Source organism: Olea europaea, unplaced genomic scaffold (assembly GCF_002742605.1).
Source record: "Olea europaea var. sylvestris unplaced genomic scaffold, O_europaea_v1 scaffold1286, whole genome shotgun sequence".
In the NCBI taxonomy this organism is placed as follows: domain Eukaryota; kingdom Viridiplantae; phylum Streptophyta; class Magnoliopsida; order Lamiales; family Oleaceae; genus Olea; species Olea europaea.
Window position 1 is genome coordinate 14,636 of NW_019230316.1, and position 7,667 is coordinate 22,302.

The 7,667-nt window shown below is 33.7% G+C and overlaps 1 long non-coding RNA gene across 1 annotated transcript; it reads left to right on the top strand.

The window, feature by feature from the left end:
• The first annotated feature begins 1,646 nt into the window (after nucleotides 1-1,646).
• Nucleotides 1,647-6,592, top strand: LOC111374756. The gene is made up of 3 exons (XR_002699185.1): nucleotides 1,647-1,883; nucleotides 2,326-5,544; nucleotides 5,669-6,592. It is a non-coding gene; the product is annotated as an uncharacterized LOC111374756 (long non-coding RNA).
• The last annotated feature ends 1,075 nt before the right edge of the window (nucleotides 6,593-7,667 follow it).

Here is a 7,667-nt window from a genome sequence, read left to right on the forward strand (position 1 = left end):
ACACGCACACAATCCGCATAACCATATGGGCTGTTCCATATCAGCGTTTTAATTTTACAAAGGCAACTGATGCAAACAACCAATGATGTTAACCTATCACCCCCGGGCCACCGTTTGATTCTAATTTTTCAAGCCAAAAAATTAATTTTTTTGATCGTTATTTAATATAGTCAGTCGTCATTTTTTGACTTCTACACTCACAGATGAGATTCCATTTTCTTTTGAAAGATCAAAAAATTGATTCTCATTATCAGTACCAAACATGCCTTTAATCTTCTCATAATATCGTCATATTATTTTATTGGATCTCACAAAATTTGTAGATAAAAAATATATTAAATCAACTTAATTTATAATTTAAACTTTGCCAAACATGCACCTTTAATCACTTGACTTTTCCTCATTCAAGGTACTAATCAAGCTTTTATTTTATTTCAGTCATATTTGTCAATTTGTATAATTTAACGGTGTAATACTTTTATCGGTTAACCAGACCAAATCGGTCATGTTGAAAAAATCTTGATTTTTTCTCTTTTCTTTCTTTTTATTATTATTATTATTATTATTATTATTATTATTATTATTATTGGTTATGAGAACACATTTCAAAAGCATAATTTATCTAACAATGCATATTTGTAGACTACTTTGAAGATAAAAAATAATACGGGAAAAGTTAATCAGGTCGCATTATTATTTTCCTTTGTCATGTTAGTGTTCCCAGAAATTAAACGGAACGAAATGCCCAAATTGAAACACTAACGTGGCTAAGCACCTACTCTATGTACGTATCCGAATTATTCAGGGTGCGATTGGTTCCATTTTCATTTTCAAAACGATTTTTAGTTTTCCTCGAAAACGGCCGTTTTGAGCGTTTTCGACATTTAAAACTAAAAATGCTGAAAATGATAAAAAGTCGTTTTGCATTTTCAATTATAAATTTAACTCATTTTATAAAATGCGCTTTCGAAAACGACGGACCAAATGCGTTTTCCACTTTTTCGAAAACGAAAAACGTAAAATGGGCCGAAAACGGCAAACCAACCACGACCTTAATTTTTTTTTTCCCTGTTTCATTGTACTCTATGTACATACATATCCAGATGTCTGTATACGTATTTGGATTTTGATTTAAATCCAAATACACCATGTGAAACCTTTTACTCCCCCTGCATTCTCAACAGCAGCATCCGGAAATGTTACTGATTTATTTAATTAAAATTAATACGGCATATAATAAGAATTAATATATAAGGAAAAAAAGAGATTAAGTAATTAAAAATCATTAATAATGGGTCGAAAGAGATTGAATATTAATGGACAATATCAAGAAGAAAAATTTGAATTATTATTCATTATCTTATCTCTTGTTTTATCTAATAATGCGTACTTAACAATTAGCATACAGAGGAGTATTTTCATTTCATTAATTCATGTTAAATAATAAGATGACGTTGAACCGGCTCAGATTTGTTAACTGGCGTGTCTTTGCGATAGACGAAAAGTCTAGCTGGCAGGTTTTAAGCCTTACAAGTGTTAATTGTTTTGCCAAATCATTGACCACGTCAACGTAATTCACACGCCTTTGCCGTTGTAATTGCACGCCTTTCACTCTTAACATAAAACAAAACGCAAACACGCCTTTCTCTTTGATTAAACATAACCCGAATTGCAATCATTCAGAAAGGGAAAGAAGAAAATCAGTTTCTTTTCCTGAAATTTCCCTCATCGAAATCGAAACCCTAAATATGCCAAAGCGAATAAATTGACAATCGGTAACCCGATCCCGAAATCAAGGTCCTTTCCATCGTTGTTGTCTATGCAAAGGGCCCAACCCAAGCGGTGAAGAATCACACCCATTCCGAAGGACGGACAATACGAAGGTAAATCTCAAACTTTTTCTTTTCTTTTCTTTCCTTTTTTATTTTTTATTTTTATTTTGGTACGAAGAGTTCATAGACGTAATAGATAAACTTAGTTTCCTGTTTCTGAAAATTTTGTAGTTGCTTCAATGAGTATTTCTTGTTAGTCATTTCCCACTAAGATGTCTGTTAAATGGCCGCAGTTTCTTGTTCTATATTTATTTTTTGTTTTTCTGTCATCAATCATATGTATCGTCCTGAATCATATGTTTTTTGATTTAGTTCCAGTTTACCTCGCCTTTTTTCTGCCATTATTATTTCTGGGTTGAAAGAGATGCATTGAATGAATTTCTTGCATTTACTGTATAGTAATATCAGTTAAGTTGTTACAGCATCTATCTAATATACAATGTTAAAGCTTGAACTTCATACACTAGCTGAATGTTGTTTAATTGTATGACAGGTTGTGAGGAAGATCTGAACTTTATAGAATTCACTGTTGGCTGAATTGATGACCAAAATGGATAAAGCCACTTTACTTAACAATTAAGGCCATCAACTCTCTACAAGGCTGTCAAGTGTGGCTGGAAAAGGGAAATCCAATTTGCCCACCTCTTTGCATTGAATGCATGCATGTACTAAAGTGGCAACCTTAATTGTTAAGTAAAGTGGTTTTATCCATTTTAGTCAACAATTGTGGCTTTACCGACCAACATTTCTTTCACTTAAAGTCACTTTTGTTGACCACTTCATCCTTCCGATACTTGCCATTTCTATGCTACTTATGTTTCTGCTAGGTCGATGGATGATCGATACCATATGAACTTGTCAATACTAATTTGGCTTTGTCAACATATCTGCTAGGTTGTCTACTTTATGGATTTTCTGTATATCCACACTTCTTTCTTCCACCTTCTCTCGAACAAAGGGATATTGAACTCGAATGTGCTTTGTCATTTGATGAAATGTTAAGACTCTTTGCCAAGTGCAAAGTGCTCCGACTATCATAAATTAGAGTAATCTTCTCTTGTTTGTGTCCAAGCTCCTCCATTAACATGTGCAACCAGATTGTCTCTTTACTAGCTTGTGTAGCTGTCGCGTATTCTGCCCTTGTTATAGAAGTAGACACGATGCACTACAGTTTTGAAACCCAGCTTACAACTCCCCCAACAAGAGTAACAATATAACATGTGGTGGATTTACTTTTGTCAAGATCACCTGTAGAATCTAAATCAACATAGACTCTGACAATAAAGTCCGATTCTTCGTAACATAATGTAGCATTTGAGGTACTCTTGATATATCGCAGGATCCTCTTTACAGCACTCCATGCTCTTTATCAGGATTTGCCTTGTATCGACTAACCGTTCCCACTACTTGTGCAATGTCCGGTCTTGTACAAATCATAGCGAACATCAAGCTACCCACTACTGATGCATACGGTACTCGAGATATCTCCTTCCTCTCTGCTTCATTGCTAGGACTCATACTTGAAGACAACTTGAAATTAATGAAGTGGGGTAGAAATTGCTTACAATCTTACACATTGAAGCGACACGAGATTTTCTTCAAGTAATTCTTCTGACTAAGTCGAATCTTCCTATTATTTCTGTCTCAGTAAATTTGCATACCTAGAATCTTGTTTGCTGGTCCCAAGTCCTTCATTTCAAACTCTCTAGTCAACCGTGCCTTCAAATCTTTAATACGATCTTTGTTGGGGCTTGCTACCAACATGTCGCCAATGTACAATAGCAGAATAATGAAATTATTATCTCCAAATCTCATGTAGTATGCACATGGATCTGATCTAAGTCTATTGTATTCAAGGCTCATGGTAAAGGTATCAAATCTCTTATATCAACATCTCGGCACCTATTTGAGACTGTATAGAGATTTGTTCAATGTGCAAACCAAGTTTTCTTTTCTTTTTTCTTCGAGACATTTTGGTTGGTGCATATAAATCTCTTCTTCAAGTTTTCCATGAAGAAATGCAGTTTTCATATCCAATTGCTCTAGGTGTAAGTCAAATGTAGCACACATCGCCAAGGCTACTCGAATTGTTGTGAGTCGTACCACATGAGAAAATATTTCTTTAAAGTCGATGCCTTCTTTCTGAGCATATCCCTTCATCACCAGTCTCGCACAATACCGCTCTACTTAATCATTGTCATCTCGTTTGATCTTGTAGACCCATTTATTCCCAATGGCCTTCATTTCTTGTGGTAGTGGAACAATATCCCATGTCTTGTTCTTATTAAGAGCTTCAATTTCTTCTTACATTGCTGTTATCCACAGAGAGACTTCTTGGCTATTTATGGTCTCATGGAAAGTTGATGGCTCTCCTTCTTTTATCAATAAGTAGTATGCAACATTGCCTTCCATAATGTAATTTGAGTGCCAAGCTGGTTCTCTTCTCTCCCGTGTTGATCATCGAACTTCTGGAGCACTAGACTTAGCTTGTTCTTGTTCTTCGTGTTCTAGTGTTGCTTCAGAAGAGTCTATAACTTCTCGTTCGTCTTCAACTTCGACTTTAGTAGATTTTGATTTTTCTTTTGATGTGCTATCATTTTCTTTTTCCATTCCCTGCCTTCTACAAATATCACATCTCAGCTGATTATTACCTTGTGGGCAGTGGGATCCCACAAACGGTACCCCTTGACTCCATCAACATACCCTAAGAATGGATAAAGGCACAATTGTTGACCAAAATGGATAAAGTCACTTTTCTTAACAATTAAGGTTGTCACTTTACAATTAAGGTACATGCATGCATTGAATGCAAAAGAGGTGGGCAAATTGAATTTTCCTTTTCCAGCTAAAATTTGTAGAGAGTTGACAACCATTTTTCTTGACTTTTTGAAGTGAACAGGGTAGTGGAATTTCCTTATAAATAGAAGGGTAGGATGAAGAAACAAAAAAAGCCGTGTAGAAAGGAAAATTTGAAAGAGAAAAAATTGAGTAGAGAGAAAAAGTTGTGAGTAGAGAGAAAAAATTATAGAGAGAAATTATTGTTTTCTCCTGATTATTTCCTACTTATTTTCTCCTATTACAAGAGAGATTAATTATTATTATCTCCTTATATTTAGAGTGTGTGTTGTAATTCTCCTACTATAGTGAAATCCACATATACTTGCCTGTGGACGTAGTCTAAATTGGGTGAACTACGTAAATATTTGTGTCCATTTTTAACGGCATTTCTTAATTCTATTCTTGTTGTAAAGCCTAATTTGACTGACACTTCTCTAACATTCACCACGACTTTGAGTCCAACAAAGACGACATCAAATATGATAGAAACGTAAGTAGTGAAATTGAAATTGGATCGGGCAGCCATGACAATGAAGTATAGGGAAAACAAGAAGAGGGCAATGATAACAAGAAGGATGAATTGGAACTACTGTCGTCAAAAGAACTACTCTCCCAATGTTCATCCGATGAGGATGGGAGTTATCACTATCTTGAATTCACTTTTGATCCGAACATGAAAAATCCTCGGTTCGAGGTAGGGTTATGCAATTCTATTTTTTTGAGTTTATTTTGTCCATATTCTCCTTTCTCAAACCGAGGAAGTGGGTGAAGACAGGCAGGGATATGTGTTATTGAATGAGGAAGCTTATTCCACAGAGCTAGTTGGTTTTCCAAAAAATGCGTTGAGGCGCAGCAGTTGACTGGACATGTAGGGGTAAACCATTTTTTACTAATTATTTGAAATTTAGTATCAGTTACAATTCTATCTTTAAAATATTTCAACTATTTTGTTCCTTTTTCTGAATCTATTCTTCCTTCTTCTTTATTTAAAATTACAGAAAGACCCCTATCAATATATTCATTTCCGCAACAAAGTTTTGAGAGGCAGTCCAAACGTATGGTGCGTTGAACGGGTACAATGTAAAGTTTAAGGCAAACTTGGAAAGAAGAGTGCAAGAAATTTGTAAACTAGACTGCAATGGAAAACATGGGCTTCTAAATTCGATGCCCCAAAGAGGTTGCTAGTGAAATCTTACACTTTAGATCATACCTATAGTGGAGACCAATTTAATAAACACTGCAATTACATATTTTTGACACGTCGATATATTGAGCAATTCAAGGCGAACTAGGATTGGAAGACCAAGCTTATTTTGGCACGATTGAAGAAGGATCTCTGCACAAATATTAGCAGAAATGTGGCATGGAAGATGTGGAGATGTGCAAGAAAATTTGATAGAGATATCCACGTCCTTTTCTCCGATTATTTTAGCAATGCGCTTCAACAAACCCGATAACTCATGAATTTTCGATATAGCGCTTGATTGACCTTAAATTGACATTATTCATTTTTCATCGAGCCACTTGAAATGATTGCAATCGTTCGTACAACAGAAGAATAGCATCTCTAACAGCAGTGATCCTGTCATTATATCCACTGCGCCGTTTCTTCACCTTTCTTTATTATACAGATATGGCATTTCTAAGAGCAGTTGCCATTTATCTTCTAGTTTTGAAGAAGAAATATCTATTAAGTTCATTGGTAAGGGATGACATGAATTGCATCTCATTTTTTTCTAGTCGGTAATATGTTTGATGGTGTTTAAAGTTTTTTATGAAATGATATTATTTGATTGACAGTTTTTTGAAAAATAATTTTTCAGAGTACCATATCTTTTACATCAAGCTCATTATTATCATTTTAAAAAATGTAAACTTTGTGCTTTGAAGGTTGTTAATTAGAATTTTGTCCTGTTCTTCAATGTTCTTATGTTGTTTCATGAAGTCTTTCTCCTTTACAATTTTAGATTGCCAAACAATTTACAATTTTAGATTACCAAACAAAATCAACTGATGCTTGAGCAATTTGTTTGCTTAATGGTGTTACAAAAGGAAAACGAGGGAGGAACTTTAGCATCTTTTTCATTTGAGGGGGGCAGATTTGCTACGTAGTTATCACTTATCAGTAGTTAAAGCCAGTAGCATATCATGATTTTCAAGCCTATTTCAATTTTATTAACTAGAAAAAGTTTTTCTTTTTCCTTCCATTTTCTGATAATTTTTATTTTTATTATTATTATTATTATTTTTTAAGAAAAGGCTAAATTATGTGTGCGGCCTTTAATGTTTGAATAGTTTTGAACTTCTCTTTGTTATTTGTGACATTTAACAACCCTTCAATGAATACATACAATTTTCGTCTTTATTCGTGTTATTTGCCCCCAAAAAAAAAATCCTTAAATTTGTTCACAAGACAAATTTTCCATACACAACATAAATAAAATAAAAAGACCGAAGAACGAAGAAGAACAATCATCTCCTTTTTATATGGAATTATCTCTTTTTTATATGGAACGTGCCCTGATGAAGGATTTGGTGATGCCATATTTGTTCGATAATGAAAATTAAAAAAGAGAAATGCGGGGCTTAATTTAACCTTTAATATCATATAAATATGTAGTTTCAAAAATTATGTTTAATAATATTAATAACTTAAAAATTAATTTAACTTAGTTTCAAATATTCTAGAAGAAATGTTATTATAATGCTTGGTAGGCCACATAAATGGATGGATTTAATTCACTTCATTTTCAAGAATAACATCAACGACTTTTAGAAAGTAGCTATGTCGTTTTTCTATTCTTCAATATGTGCATGCACAATAAGTCTAGTAACAATTTAAAAAATATATATATAAAATAAAAAATAAAAATAAAAAACTCATGTCCGAGCTCTGTCTCTATGATAATTCATTAATTCGTATGTAGAGCACGTTTCTTCAGTTACTTTTAATTGACTATTTATTTATTTTTTATTTTTTCCCAAATCAGTTGAATG